We start from the raw sequence: 16420 nt of genomic DNA on the forward strand, positions 1-16420 counted from the left end.
ATACAAATTAATTACAAATTAACGATTAATAATTTAACATTTAAAAATTAATTTACAATAAATTCAAATTAAATACAATAAAATAAATTGATTTATTTAATTAATTATAAATACATTACTTCCCATCCTATTCCCCTATAAACCCACAACCCCCTACAAAAATAAATTATTAAATTGACATAATTAGCAATTATTCAATTAAATAAAATTAATTAGCAATTCTAATTTAATTAACTAGCCATAAAAAATTAATTAACAATTAATTCTACAACAATACCAATAAATATGTTTGCATATTTAATTAATTATAAATAAATTACTTCCCACCCAATTCCCTAAAAAACCCACAACCCGCTACAGAAAATAAATTAGAAAAATTAACATAATTAACAATTAATCAATTATTTTAAATTAATTGGCAATTAAAATGTAATTAATTACCAAATATAAATTAATTAACACATAATTAAAAATTAATAACAATAAATACATTTACATATTTAATTAATTATAATTAAATTACTTCCCACCCTATTCCCCTATAAACCCACAACCCGCGACAGAATTAAATAACGCAAAAATAAAAAAAAAATCATTAATTATTAATATTTATAACATAAATACACACTTTTCACACATATAATAACATAAAAAACACTATAAAAAATTCTATATTATTAAAAAATCGATAATTTTATTAACCTATATTATATACTTCGATATTTTAACTGTCTATATTTTTAACAGTCGATATTACTTTACTTACCTTAAAAACGATATTTTTGATGTCTATATTCTGTCCAGTCGATATTTTGTCCAGTCGATATTTAAAACTCAATATTATGTCCAGTCGATATTTTGGAGTCGATATTTTGACAGTTCACCGTATGGGAGATGTGCAGCAAATGAATGAAAGAGAAGGGTGTGTGGAGATAGGATATGAATGAATGATAGAAAACGGAATGATTGCAAAAGATGTGTTATGAGTGAAAATTAGGAGTGTGATGTTAGAATAGGATTAAAAAAGTAATGACTAAAATTTTATATGTTTTGAAAAAAATTAAATAAAAGATAAGACAGAAAAAGGAGTCTGCAATCCATGTTGTTGTATTTTCAATACGACTTGCCAGAAGAAAGAGTGCAAATAAGGAAGCAGTATTGGCATTTGGTAAGTTTGTTATCCCAAATCTGGGACAGCAGCCACAGCACCAAACTCCCTTCGATCCATGAGGCATACTTCCATTAGCGCATCTTGCGACACATCCTGCCACAAACCCTGTTCAATGCCATCCGGCGAGTCGTGCTGCCACAAACCCTGTCCAACGCCATCCAGCGAGCCGTGGATGAGGGACCAGGACAACCTTGCGACCAGTAGGTCTCACATCTGAACTACGCAGGCAGGTAGGGCCACCAACCTATGCCAGCGACACTCAGTGAACACCCTGTGCTGTCCGCTGCCTCCGGCCTACACTACTCTCGGCCTAGGTTAGTGCTCGAGTAGGCCACAGATTTGGAACTGTACATCGATAATGCAAAGGCAGATGCCACATCATTGCACACAAGGAGAGTCCTAAGAGGATGTCGCCTTGCTACTTGGTGTAGAGAAAAGGATAATTGTTACGGGGGTGTTCGTACACCACCAACAACTGCCCTGGTGTCACTAGTGCTGTGCATCGCAAGCCAAACATATGTGGCTGGAGGCCGCTGCTGACCGCTACCTACGGCCTACACTGCGATCCAATAGGTTACAGAGTCCTGAATTTGCAATGGCGGAGTCCATATCAGTGTACCGGCATCATCGCAGTCTGCATCCTCACTCAGCCCTGGTGCCACTAAGTCTGTTCCCCGACATTCATGGACACTCTCTGGTCGGACAGTGGTGGCGTCTGAGCCAATGGATCATGGGGCATTTTGAACCCCCATGTAGCTGATACGGACTTGGTGGTGGCAACAGGCTGTCGCATTCCACTCCTCCATTTGCTGCTTACTGATAAAATCAAACCTTCCGGTGTCTTGCCCTGGAGGACACCTTCCACTGTCCCACGAAACATACACCTCGGACAATGATGGTTACCCGCCCAGGTCGCATGGCCCATCTGACTGCACCAAAGTCCTCGTCCCGTGGCTGGGTGCCTGTGCCAGCTGTGGTGCATCCGGGGCCACTAACTCTGTGCTGGTCAGCCATAGGCTGGACCCTGAGTTGTGGGCCTTGGGCTCATCAACATCATGTGGCCTTGTGCTGTACACAGCTTCTGGGCCCACATGCATCCCTCCAGGGCTCACACACTAAAGCGAGTCCAACCCGGCTCGGATGAAGCATCACCGCAGGAGGCACATGCCACCACCGCAAGGACCACCTCCAAACGCCATTTGCAAGAGTTGAAGCAGTGGTCCAGACTGACTTCGTGGTTGCTGTCGTGGATTCCATCCTCGGCCTGTTTGCATGTTGGCTGTCCTCTGGACTTTATCCAGATCACCCCATGTTGCTCATCAGTTGGTTCTGTATTGCATGTGTTTTCTGTTTGCGTTGCACTAGTGTCCAATGTCCAAGTGGTTGCCAACACCAGACATTCTGTGCGGAATGGCTTACACTCACCCCACACACATCCAACACAGGAGTGACTGTACATGTGGCCCTGCCAATAAAGGGGCCGGGCACACGTGCCTGTAGCCAGTTCTACATGATCTCTGCGTGTGTCCCTGTGGTCTGGTAGTATGCATGTTGTCCCTGGGCCCTACGACTTTACATTGTGAGGTGTACCACGGATGCAGACATGTCACAGGAGGCAGCGGGTTAAGGCTTGGACATGTAGCTTTGTCGTCACGCACTCCATTTGTGAGGGGAGTGGCCATGGCCGTCATATGCACAGCCAACATGGGTGTGTGACTGCTAATAGCACTCCCCTAGCAGTGGTTCTGGGCTGTGCATGTGCATGTGTCTCTATGGTACTGTGGGTCTCCTTGGTGGGGTGTGGCTGGGCCCTGTAGGGTGATGGATCCCTATGTATGTGTCCTGGTTCGTATTCCATAGGTTCGATCCCCTCCAACACATGTTGGGCCACCTCCTTTTGGCGTGCTGACACATGCCATTGGGGTGCCATGTGTGGGTGGGTAAAGTGTTGTGAGCCAGCTGGGCCTGTGGGTGCTTCCTTCTGTGTGGTCTGTTGCAGGCTCGGCGGTCTCCTTTGAGTTGCTTGGCTGTCCGGGTCCTGGGGAGAGTTGCGTGGGATATCCATGGGCTGTTGTGGGGCATCGGTGTCGACAGTGTGGTGGCCCTCTCCGGCATCACTGATGCGTTTTGTTATATGCTCTGCTTCAGGTGTTGTGTGCCCTTCTGCGATATGAAGGGGAGGTGCCTGTTACCTTTGTGTTGGCATATATGTTGGCGCATTGTGCTAGTTTGCATGCAGAATTTATGGCAGTGTACATTGTGACTGATTGGAGGGTGCTGGATTCCTCTGCTTGTGGGTCAGTTGCTGGTAGTGTTCTGTCACTTCCATGACACTGGTCTTGTTTTCCTGCAGTCTGCACCCCATCTTCCTCTCCCTCTTATCCTTGGCCTTCCCAGACCCTGTTGTTCCTTGCTGGTAGTCTCTGGGGGTTGTGGGGTTCGAGTTGGGTTCTGCGCTGGGTGTATTTTTGCCAGGTTTTTATGGTGCATTGTCCCACCAGACGCATGGGATTTGCAGGCCTGTGGCCGTTTTTTGGTACTTTTTGTACCGCGGTTGGCCACATCGCATGTTTTTTTGCTTTCGCGTATTGCGTTTTTGCTGCGTGGCGTTGATTTTCACGCGGACATTTGCCACGTTGTCTGGTGTCTATCGCATGCTACCGGCTTGTTGTGAATTCCACGTTGTCACAGGGTTATTATACCACAATGGGCTGCGATGCAGGAAGTTGCGTTACGCTACTCTTGCGGTAGTTATCACACGTTCTTGTGAATATATCCCATAGTTTTTTTGTATAACGTTTGCACATTAGGATTAGAAAAATATGCCTAATGTTTCTCAGATAGAGTAACACGTCAGCAGATATAGATAAAACATAGAGAGCCTAAAACACTGAGGCCAATAACTCAGGGGTCCTGTTTCACTAACGTTTTTTTACTCTGCTAGGGCCCATTTGGGTGTGTGAATAAAACCATTTACTAGAATACATTGTACATGCCCATTTGCAGGATCATAACTCTTGTAATTTCACTCTCACAAGGAGTACATAGAAATGTCCAAAATACACCAGTATGGTGCATGTTCCACAAACTTACATTTAGGGATCGAGATGGGAGCACAGGCATTCTTGAAGGGCTGCCTTGCATATAGCATTGATCACTTGTGTTTTTTAACACGTGTTTTTATGTTTTTTAACAATTTGTAGATGGTTTTTCAACCTAGAAACACGTGTACAATTATTTCTGTGAAAAGCAGGAGTAAATGCCTTTCCAGGGTAGAGAATATGCTTTCAGGGGTAAGGGTTTTTTGCTCAGGGAGTAAATCGCCTACCTAATTAAAAGAAATCAGATATGTAAATTCATATTTTAGGATCATTTACCAATACAGAATTTTCCACCTGGTGGAAAATCCACGAGTACATTTTTCACATTATGTACTAGAAATCTACGACTGTTAAATAATATCCAGAAATACTCCTGGGATTCTTTGTGAATCTGTAAAAAAAAGATGGAATTACCCGAAAAGTAGGAGTCATTTTTCGGGAAAAGCCGTACAACTAGTTCACCAAGGACATTTCAAGCCAGGCCCCAGGTTCTGTGTTATCCTATTCTTTTAAAAGTTATAGTTAAAAAAAAAGTACAGCAAGGTTTCATATGTAATATGTCTTTTTCTTTTTACTTAAGAAGACACACATTGCTAAATTACAAAACGAAGGGTTATGACCTGACCATTGCGCATTATGCAGTCTTACTCCTAAATATTTAAATTCGGCAGTAAATGTCATTCTTCTCTTTATTATTAGAGATCTGAAGGTAATGAATTACCGGTGGGCTGAAAGTAGTCATGGATAATTCAAGTTACCACTGGATTGAATATCTAACCTGGAAATTAGCCTCTTCAACTTTTAAATTAAAATTTCACATACAATCAGATTGAAATAAAGCGTTCCTTTTACATAGCGACATGCTCCTCTATATATAGGTCCAACGTTTTGGGAAGCTGGTCAGTTTTTTTAAGGTTCACAGGGTACCGACTCTTCAAACTTTTTTGTGCCCCTGAGTGAAACGTGCATGAATGGCAGCATCTGTCCAGGCAAATCAAGGAGGATTTGCAGGGCTTTCCAGGCCCAGCGGATAGTGACTCTGATGGTATTTTAGATAAACAGTTTCAAGTGTGGGTTCTAGACTGCTAAAGGCTCCTATGGCGGTCCCGTGGGAGATGGCTTTGCTAGTGTGGTGAACACCCACTAAGTAATGATCCTCTGGCTGTGCATTTTCACAAACTTCGTCAGTGCATTTTCTCAAATTTCTTGCATTATTTATCCCGCACCTACTTCAAGTAGGTATTCGTGATGCAATGACTACAGAAAATCTATCCATTTGTTGCAGTGCTTAATTTGTAAATGAGTGAGTGCCGGTGCCCAAAGCTCTGCTCAGAAGTCCATGGCCAGTGTAATTAAATGTTGGACCACCTCAGTGGCCAGGATCTGAGGGGCATGAGGTGCATCACTTGTTTAATTTAAGAAAACCAGTTTGCATACTTTTTAGGAAGAGGCAACCCTTCCTGGACAGTTTATTGCAAGAGTTGAAATGCTTCAGCTAAAGTGTACGGCAGGGTATTTCCTGTGCTGTGAAACCAGGGGTGGGGCAGAGAGGTAAATAAGCCTTCTTGCCAGGTTGCCTGCTTGCCTGAAAGAAATGTAAATGTGCACAACTGGCTAATTGCAAATGTATAGGGTGCTTGGAAACCAGTACTGGCTTTAATTGAGGGAATCACTTAAAGCTACCTAATAATGAACAGAACCAAAATGTTACATTTAGGGCCCGATTACGATGTCGTTAGGAAAGGCCCTGGATGGGATTCGGTATTGCAGAATCCGATTAGGAATCCCTGTTCCCGAACGAATCATACAGATTTCCCAATAACCGATTACGATGCCTGGAAACTGTTCAAGCAGTCTGAATTGGTTTAGAAAGGCACCCAGATAGCTCGAGTCTTTCAGAGCCGATTTGCACAGCCCTATCGACTTGGTTTCCGTACGAGTGATTACGAAGACTGATTTGGACAGCCGTTCCGATTTGGTTTGCCCGAGATGAAACGGCTGCCAGAATCTGTCTTTGGGGCCTTGTCGCAGGCCCCCTTCGACTGGAGATGTATGAAAGTAGCCCATGGGGGTACCCAAGGGACCCTTCTTCCCAACCATGCACAATGTGGCATGCATCATGGGGTGCTCGCCACAGGGTACTAGGTTTTCTGGAACCACCTCCTTTTTTCAATGGGAGCCTGTGTTCTTGTTTGGAACAAAGGCTCCCATTTAGGTCATTGCGAGTCTGACCAAACGGCATTGGGAAGCACCGTAATCCGTCGTCCAGTACCCAATTAGTTTGGAAACTAGCCCAGAACCGATTCGTGTGGGACAGTAGTTTCCTAACAACGTAATCGGGCCCTTAGTATTTAGATCTGTGCTTCAAAACAAAGTGCCACAACACTGTTTTCTCCAGGCCATTTCATAAAGTAAAGTTGGCTGAAAATTTAAAAAATATATAATATTAAATAAAGCATTAGCTTGAATCATCATCTCTTTGCAACAAACTACAATCATTTATGTTTTTGAGCCATAATATAGCCCTTCATGAATTTGGACTGGAAACAGCATTGGCAAACTGGCCCAGATTGGTTATTTATTTCATCATGCATTTTCACCTCTGGCTTGAGCCATTGGATGCTGGTTTTTTAAGGTCAATGATCGAGTGCATAATTTGTAAAAAAAAAAAAAAAAGTAGCTGGCCCTTGCCAGTAAGGCACTGCAGCTTACATCACACATTGCCCTTGTAAGTGCTGCAAATGACAGTCCCAACACAAGTAATAACCATCACACTCCAAGCAGTGTGAGTACTAAGACAATTCCAGGTCCCAAATCTATGAGAATGGCTTGGGTAACAGGTATTGGCCATTATAAGGCATATTGAATTAACACACATCTGTTCTTGGGCTTGTCTCTAAATTAGACAAACAGCTACACTATGTGGTGGACTGTCATAAGTGCTGGTGTTGACAATTAAGTGCAGGTGCCAGGAACTGGAAGCTACCGGCTCAAATTAAGCACTGCAAAGGCCACTGTCTCTACCTCTGACTCCTGGGATTGTAGTCACAGGCACAAGGGGGAGTGGGTGAGAGAAAGAGTGAGACGATCTTTGCTCAGTTCCGTACTAGAATATAGAAGATAACCCTAATATTGAAGCTCCAAATTGTTCAAAACAGGGATGCATTTCATCAAACCGGTTATTTTCTTTATGTCTGGCTGACTTCCCTGAATGGATCACTATGCTCAACTAATATCTTCCTAAGTTTGTCTTTAAGCCAATTTCGATTTTTGAAGTGTCTTATGCCAGTCGGTCTCCAAAGACAGCTAGATGCTCTAGCATTTTATTCAGTAAACCCATAATTTAAGGAATAAAGGAAAGACAAAAACTGTGGTCATGGTGGGTTCTGGCCTGAAATCTCAAAACAGATGGTTTTATGAGGGGTCTAGATTAGAAGCGTTACAGGTGTATGACTACCTATGGACTACCTAGGGAAGCTTATATCGCATAATCTTTCCTGGTTTAAACATGTCAAGAAGCAGATTTCTAAGGCCTCCACAAATGGGTTCGGTCTGAAGGTCAGCAGTATTATATGCAGCATAAACCCACTCAATAGCTACAATGAACAATTATGCCAACATTGAGCCAAAACTTTGGAATTTGTTTTTAGGATTTAGGCAGTCATCCCCAATAGAAATGTTTAATTTAGAACTGGCATTAATAAGTGTCAAATACAGGGCAATTGGGCAAATCCTATAGTATGTGTACAGTCTCTTATCTAGTAGTAAAGATGTTATTAAAAAACTCATTTTTGAGGGGGCATTTATGCTGATTCTGAAAAGATTTTTACCTTTACTAAATAGTTCTGTTATTTCTCATCTAAACTGACATAAGAGATAAAATTCAGCAGCTTTCAAAGTGATTTAGCATATTGTAAGCAGATTTCAAGACTGCAATTGAACTGTCTGTTACTCATGGTGCAATATAATTGTATCTAAAAGCAAATTTAAGACCTCCGGTGAGGTCTATTTTTATGAAGTTCAAATTTGGCCAGCTATTACTTAGTGTTAGCCAATGGTCAAAAGTCAGAGGCGTCCAAGAACCACATAGTTTTTAATTTTGTGACACCATAATACAAGCTGTAGTTCATGTGTCATCACTGACACAATATTGAGGTAAACCACATTCTTTGAAACAAATATTGTGTCAAAAATATTGTTTACCAAAATATTGTGTCCCTATACTTATAATGATAAGTAGAAAAATATTGTAAAAAAATATTGTTGACACTAATATTGTCCATACATTTACACAAATATCAATTTTTCATATATAAATGAAGTTTAAAGTAGTAAATGTTAAATATTTTAACATAACAATGTAATGTAAATTTAAAAAAATCCACTAATATTTAATACATATATAATTATATAATTATATAAACATACAAACACATGTGTGTTTATATTATATGGCTCTGACCTGCAGGAGAGCAGAGCACACAGTAGGTCCCAGACAGGGATGGACCTTTGATATGTGTGTGACTACAAGGCCTCCCTCTCATTCCTCTGTTGGGAGCCGAAGCTCTGTTAATGCGGGGTAATTCCTCTTGAGAACAGCGGCAAGTATTAGACTTATTTAAAAAATATTCCCTTTTACTAACACACATGCAAGTTGCATGCTCACGTCACTCATGTCTTCGGGGGAAGTGACTTCATTGCATCCCACCCTGACGAAAGCCCAGGACCTTTTTTAGGCCACTAGGAATGGCTGAAACATGTTGGTGTTCTAGTCTACGGTCATAGGACCATTACATCCCATCCTTTAGCCCTAATATTTCTTTTCACCTTCCCTCCCACTCTGCGAATGAAGGATACTTTAGAAGTGGGGGAGGAATTTTATTTTTAAAGTTACGCCCCCATACACCAAGTCTTTACAAGTGCTCCCTGGAAATAGTTGAGCCCACCTTGACCTTTAGGAGTTGGGGTGAACCAATGTTGAAGCATGCCACTACTAGAGTGAGTAAGGGTTATATTAAGAAAAGGGTCTCTCTTCCTTCCCACCCACAAATGGGGTTTGGCAAATGACAGGCATGAAAACCCTTGGTGTTCCTTCCCCCTAAATGTTTCCTACAGGAACCCGTCTGGTTCCAGAAGGGATACTTGTTTGTTTTTGGTTGTGTATACAATAAGGGGGACGTATCCCTTCCAACCTCTTCAGTGAGGACCTCTCTACCCTCCCACAGCCCCATTCTGGGTTTCCATACTTACTTAAAAATGATTAGTTAATAAATAATCAGTTATTACTTAATTAGCTATTCCGACCCACTGCAAACCCAACAACCCGCTACAACACTATAAATTACTATTAGCTATTAAGTAAAAAAATTGAAATCACTTAAAATTACAAATTATATTCAAATAAATTAGTAACATTGATACAAACAATAACAAATAAAATAAATATGTAAATTCAAACACATTAAAATAGTTAAGCAATATTTTTTACAATTATATTATTGAAAACGATATCAACAAAAACAATGATATTAGTTACCTAAAAAACGATTTTCTCGACAATGATGTTTCTGCATCACAATATTTTTGTATCACAATATTCTTTCCCAAAAATTTCTGTCACCGGATATAAAAAAAACGTAATATTTTGTCACAAAACCGTTCCTGGGATTTGTTTTGGCCGTGAGTTAGAAGCTATATATATTGTTCCAATATGGACTGCACCAACGAACAAGGCAGAGGCATCACTTTCATCTTCTAGGTAACTTTCAGATGCACCATCACCAACGGCGACTCCACGTCCCTCATGGAACACCTCAACTTCCTACTACAAACTGATGCACAGACCACGATAAGAGGCACCCGCGCCTATAGACCCCTGGAATCCTGAGCAACATTCTGCGAAGCAATCCTCAACCTCATCGCCCCCTAGCAATCAACTCTCACCACTAGGTCCTACTCTGCGATCTCAATTTCCACATTGACGACCACACTGAAGCCAACTCCATCGCCCTCCTGGAGAACCAGAACAACATCGGCCTCACCCAATTGATCACCAAACCCACGTACAAAGCCGGACACACACTCAACCACATTTTCACCTCCAGTGACAGAATCAAATCCAGCCACAACACAGAACTCTACTGGCCTGACCACACCATCGTACACTTCACCATCACCGACACCAAGCACATCATCACCAGGCATCAGACCTCCTCCCACCACAGCTGGAGGAAGGTCACCAAAACTCAGTGGTCACAGGCCCTCACCACCTCCCAACATGAGGCCTCAACAGACCTTGACTAGTCCATCCAGAACTTTGCCGCCTGGATAACCAACAGTGCCAACAGAGTCGCCCCACTGAAACCTAAAATCCAACAAGATCTATAAACATGCCAGCTGGTATACACCAGAATTCCTGTCCACCAGGTGTAACTGCCACCAAGTGGAGAAACTATGGCGCACCACCTAGATTCCCACCGACAGAGCAGCTCACAAAACAGCCCTCAGCAACTATCAAACGCACATCAAAGAAGCCAACAAAGCAGCCATCACCATCTGCTTTCATTCCTCTGCCAACCACACAAAGGAACTCTTCAAATTAGTCAAAGAATTCTCTAACCCAACAGGCATAGAGAACACTATCCACCCATCCCAAGAACTCTGCGACACCCTCTCAGACTACTTCCACAGCAAGATAACCAACATCTACTACAATTTCAGTGTCTGACCCTTCACCCTCGACCCCCAACAACCTCAACCAACCAGCGAACATCAGCCAAACAATTACCACCTGGTCTCTGCTCAACACTCTGACCACCTCAGCCATCATGTCTTCCATCCACTCCAGGGAACCCACCAACCCCTGATCCCACCACCTCTACGACCTCACCACTAACCCATTCAGCATGCAACTCGGATGTATGACGTTACAACGCATGCTTTTACCACGCATGCTGTTACAACACAGTTTTTACAACGCATACCATTACAACGCATAGCGCTTTGGGGTGCTGGATAGTGAATAGTTTAATTTACTATTCCAACTCCAGTCCCCGTGGACACTAGGGAAGGTGTTGGATAGTAAATTAAATCTATTCCCTATCCTAGAGCGCCCCCAGCGCAATGCGTTGTAATGGTTTTCGTTGTAAAACCTGCGTTGTAATAGCACTGCGTGGTAAAAGTTGCGTTGTAAAGGATGTTTCCCATGCAACTCACCAGCATTCTCAACACCTCCATCTCCACAGCAACCTTCCTAGAAACATGCAGATGTCAGACCCCATCTAAAGTAAGCCTTCTCCTATCCTCAGCAATCTAAAAAAATTATTGTCTGATCTCCCTGCTCCCCTACCTGGCCAAAGTACTTGAGAAAGCCATAAACCAGCAGCTCAACAGATTCCTGGAACAAATCCATGACTACTGGATGCCTCACTATCAGGATTCTGTGCCAACGACAGCACTGAGACTGCTCTGATCACCGCCACAGATGACATCAGAACACTCCTCGACCATGGAGCAACTGTGGCCCTGATCCTCATTGACCTCTCCTTAGTGTTCTACACCGTCTCCCACAAAACCCTCATCAAGAGACTCTACAACATAGGCATACAGCAGGATGCCCTCAAGTGGATTGCATCTTTCCTTACAGGACGCATACAGAGCATCCGACTGCCTCCCTTCACCTCCTCACCCAAAGACATAATTTGCGGGGTTCCACAAGGATCATCTCTCAGCCCCACCTTATTCAACATCAACATGACCCCCCTCTCAGACATCATCAGATCCCATGGACTCAGCAGGCAAATTAGACAATTATGGATTTTATCATTTCCACGGGCTGATGCAAATGAATAAATACTCTAGCACCTGCTGTAAGATGTTCTTTTGAGCTTTGTTACTATAGAGATAGGCCAGTTACATACTTGGCATGTTTCAGTTTAAAACATTATTGACCTAAGCCTTGGGAGCTCCGAGGCACATTTTTATAAGTGACTTATTTTATATTTGACATAGGCTTCTGAACATGCCAAAACATCTTTTCTGACATGCGGCCTGCAGCTTGTCCTGCAGCAGTTCAGCTCTGCTATGTTTGTAAGTATCATATGTGTGTGAGATGCAACACAGAACTGTTGCATACATCTGACTTTTGAATTGTATGTGCATGATAAGGGGACTCGTCTTCTGCCTTCCTTGCTGCTCGCCCCCACTCACTGCAGCCTAAACTCACCTCGGTGGGACAGGGGTCCCGAGGTCTCCAGAACCAGCGCTCCGCCACCAGGTTGCTCCGCTAGGGGGACTACAAGCCCCAGAAGCCCCGGCTGCCCAGCTGCTGCTGCTTGTGAGGGGGAGGCGCCACCATCGCGCTATTTAGCGCTGCCTCTCCCCCCGCAGCGCGGGACTCGTCTTCTGCCTTTCTTTCTGCTCGCCCCCACTCACTGCAGCCTAAACTCACCTGGGTAGGACAGGGGTCTCGAGGTCTCCAGAACCAGCGCTCTGCCACCAGGTTGCTCTGCTAGGGGGACTACAAGCCCCAGAAGCCCCGGCTGCCCAGCTGCTGCTGCTTGTGAGGGGGAGGCACCACCATTGCGCTATTTAGCGCTGCCTCTCCCCCCGCAGCGCGGGACCCACGCGGGCGAAGGGCGGGCCCGTCCTAGCCCATCATAGCCCGGAGGAGGCTGGGCTGGAACATCTCTCTGACGTCTGCACCAAGAATACAGGCTCCTCTTAACCTACAGTGTGGCAAAGGTACTTTTACCCGCTATAGGGGAAGCTTCTGTGATTTATCATGTAATTGGAACTCTCCCACTGACTTTGCCTTGAATAGAACACAGTTGCGAATGACTAGGGGGGGGGGCGCTTGCTTTGCACTGTTTTAAGGGGGTTTGTTTTATCGAATAGCATATATGGGTAAAAGGAAACTCCTGGATCCTGTGGCACGAATGGGGGGTGGTGGTCAAAAGGAAAAAGGCTAGGAAAGCATCCAAAAATCCTTGTATCCTCTAGACCCTCGATAGAATTGAGACCCTAGTCAAAAATTGTGAGGGAATCCTGTCACAAGATCCTTTATTGCCCCCTGCCCCCACAAGCAACCTTATTACATGTAGCCCCCAAATTGCAAGCACCATTCGACCAACGATCGTACCATTGATGTTTAAAAACCCCCCAGCTAAACAAGTTGATACCAGGCCTGAGCCCACTTCTCCTATAACCATCCCTAATCATATTCCACTGGAGCCTATAGTGATTACTTGCACCAATCACTATTCTGTATTAGCTGATGCTATAGACACACTGGAAGAAACTGGGATGGAAGGAGCTACAAGAACTATTATGCCAGATGGGACTCTGGGGGGAACTACCAACATGGGGAATTGACATGAAGTTGTTCAATCTATTGCCGCCCTCAGAGCAGAATTGGGCGAGATAAGGCTGTTAATGTTAGAATTAATAAGTGTTGGCAAGAATCCACCCAGTTACCCCTTACCTACGGGCACTGGTAACAGAGTCCGTAGAGAAATGTCCCGGGATCAAAAACAGCTAGCTTCTAATAGTAAAAAAGTTGAGTCAAATTTAGATAGTAATCACAAACAGCTAAGTGGACAGGTGGACCGCAACACAAAGAAATCAACACAGCAGCTCTTAGCCAAGAACCTTCACCATCCTTCAAGTCATAGTCCTGTTCCTCACCTAGTACATACCAACCCTGGCCTTGATCAACAATCCTTATTCCCACATAACACTCGAAATAGGCCCGAGACCAGCCACCCAAGAGTCTATATGGTCAACGTCCCTAAAATTTGTTCTCGAGAAGATGAGGGTTCGCTGATCAACAAGGCGACACACTGGATTCGCCACGTAAGGGGGTGCCGGTCTTTAATTAGGGAGGACATAATAAGGGCCCAAAGAAGAAGCTCAGGGGACAATTATACAGATATCATAGAGTTGACAGTTACCAACCATGTCCTTGCTAATGGCCTATTATCACTTGACTTTAGAACCTTCCCCCAGTTCGATCTGCTATACAGTTCAGACGGTTTCCTACTATGGAAACCATTAGGACATCTACTCCTGTTTATGCTCCAGTTATCGTGGGTTACTCCTCACTTGATGCAAACAATTGACTACCTACTAGCCCTAATTCTGCTAGCATTTCAGGTGAAGGCTTTAACACAAATATAATACCTTTCAACCTGATTGACCAACTAAAAGACAAATCCATGCAATTTAATAAGATCAACCTAGATGATCTGGCTGGAGAAGGGGCTCTCTCCCCCCCTCTATTGGTCCCTAGCAGTAGTGTAATCTCTCTAATGGCGATCCCAGTAGATCTTAAAATAATCTCATGGAACATTGCTGGTCTTCTAAACAAACTTTCATTACCAGACTGGAATAGTTTCATAGATGGTTATGATTTATGTATTTTTCAAGAGACATGGAGTGTTCTGCCATTATACAAATCTGGTTACTCGTGTTTCTTCATACCTGCAACTACTGTAGGGCGTGGCCGCCCGTCAGGGGGGCTCATGGTCTGGGTTAACATAGCTCTTAACTGCAGGGTTACCCATCACCCTTGTCCCATTCCGGATCTTATGAGAATAACCTTGAGGGGGGCTATCGGAGGTATGACCATTGAACTATTCTGTCAGGGTTCGAACTGTGCCTACCTAGTATTAGTACGTATGCCTAGACTACATCTTCCAGAAGGCCATCCTTCTGGGAGGAATGCGGAAGTGCATTTAACACGTGAGACGCGGTGGAGCATCGTACGTGATTCTTGTCGTTTTGGCAGTTCTAGGGAGAGAGGCGGACGACCTGTTCCCGCGGAGTTGCCGGTGTGTTTCTGGACCACGGCTGCGGTCAGTAATCTTTTGCACGTATTGGAAGACAGCGGCCGCTGTCTTCATTATCCCTGGAGGTTACCTTGCGTTCCATTCGGCTGAACGGGAACATGCCTGGTAATTCCACAGTAATTCCGGCGAGTACGGAGACGTCAGATTTGCCCCCTCCTTCTTTGCCGAGTTCTGTTTTCTTTGTAGGGAGAGTCAGGAGATGCTGGATTTGCCCCCTCCTTTCTTTTTCCCTGCGGAACCCGAGACGGTGCTGGCTGACAGGTAAGGAGACGCCGGATCTCCCCCTCCTTCCCGGCTGGTATCGTTTGTTGGCCTTGTTCGTTAAAACCTCTCGGCTGAGAGGTTTTCTTCTTTCTTGCTACTGCATTCCCGGCTGGGTATGGTGGGGCAACTTTTCTAAAAACTCCTGTTGGAGATCAAAGTATTCATTGAAGATCTGTTGATATTTAAGCAGATACTTTGGGGATCATTACTATCGTTTTCTTAGCCTATGTTGTTTTCAGCATCTGAACCAAAGTGATAGCGTCTAGTATCATTCCGCGAGATATCTTCGGTTGGTGCTATCCTCTATTGATTGGTTCTTGGAGTTCTCGCTACCATCTGGGATGATGCTGCCACATGCTTTCTTTTAACAACTCGGGGTGGATAAAGAACGGTATGTATGTATTGTATGGGGCTGAGTGTTAGCACACATAGGGGGAGCACTAGATTCATAACTGTTTTTTGCATCATAGGTGAGTCCTACCTGTGGTTACACAACCTCCTTCGACATCTAGAGATACCCCTTCCGAGCCTAGGGAGGTTGGAGCGGTTAGGTCTCCTTTATCCAGGGCAGAGAGGGAAAGTCGCAGAACTCAAGGTCTCTGCATGAATTGCGAAAAAAAGGACACTATGTGAAAGATTGTACCCTTAAGCCCAAGAGACCAAAACCTTTCTACGCCAGTAAAATGTAGCACTCACTGTGGTAGAACCTACCTATAGCCCCAGGTATTGAAGTAGCAGGTGAGGGTCCTGGTGGGACGGAATGGAGTTTGCCATCTTTGCCGGCCATCGATTCCACAAGCCCCGTGGCACACCTAGTTTTGTCTATGCTGCTGAGAACTAGAGGCCAGCAGTTCCCGGTACAGAGCATGATTGATTCCGGGGCCACCGGAAACTTTATAGATGACGGGTTGGTTCGTCGACTAGGACTAGTAAAAGTAGCCAGTGACAAACCCGAAATGGTATTGGCAGTGGATGGTACCCCGCTCAAATCAGGTCCCATAACAGAACATACTGAAGCGGTGGATTTGATCCTCTCC

The 16420-nt window shown here is 44.0% G+C and overlaps 1 pseudogene; it reads right to left on the bottom strand.

Annotated features, from left to right (window-relative positions):
* Window positions 1–16170, bottom strand: part of LOC144828228 (uncharacterized) — a 59018-nt pseudogene extending 42848 nt beyond the window's left edge.
* Window positions 16171–16420: the final 250 nt, after the last annotated feature.

Source organism: Lissotriton helveticus, chromosome 4_1 (genome assembly GCF_964261635.1).
Source record: "Lissotriton helveticus chromosome 4_1, aLisHel1.1, whole genome shotgun sequence".
Classification (NCBI taxonomy): Eukaryota; Metazoa; Chordata; class Amphibia; order Caudata; family Salamandridae; genus Lissotriton; species Lissotriton helveticus.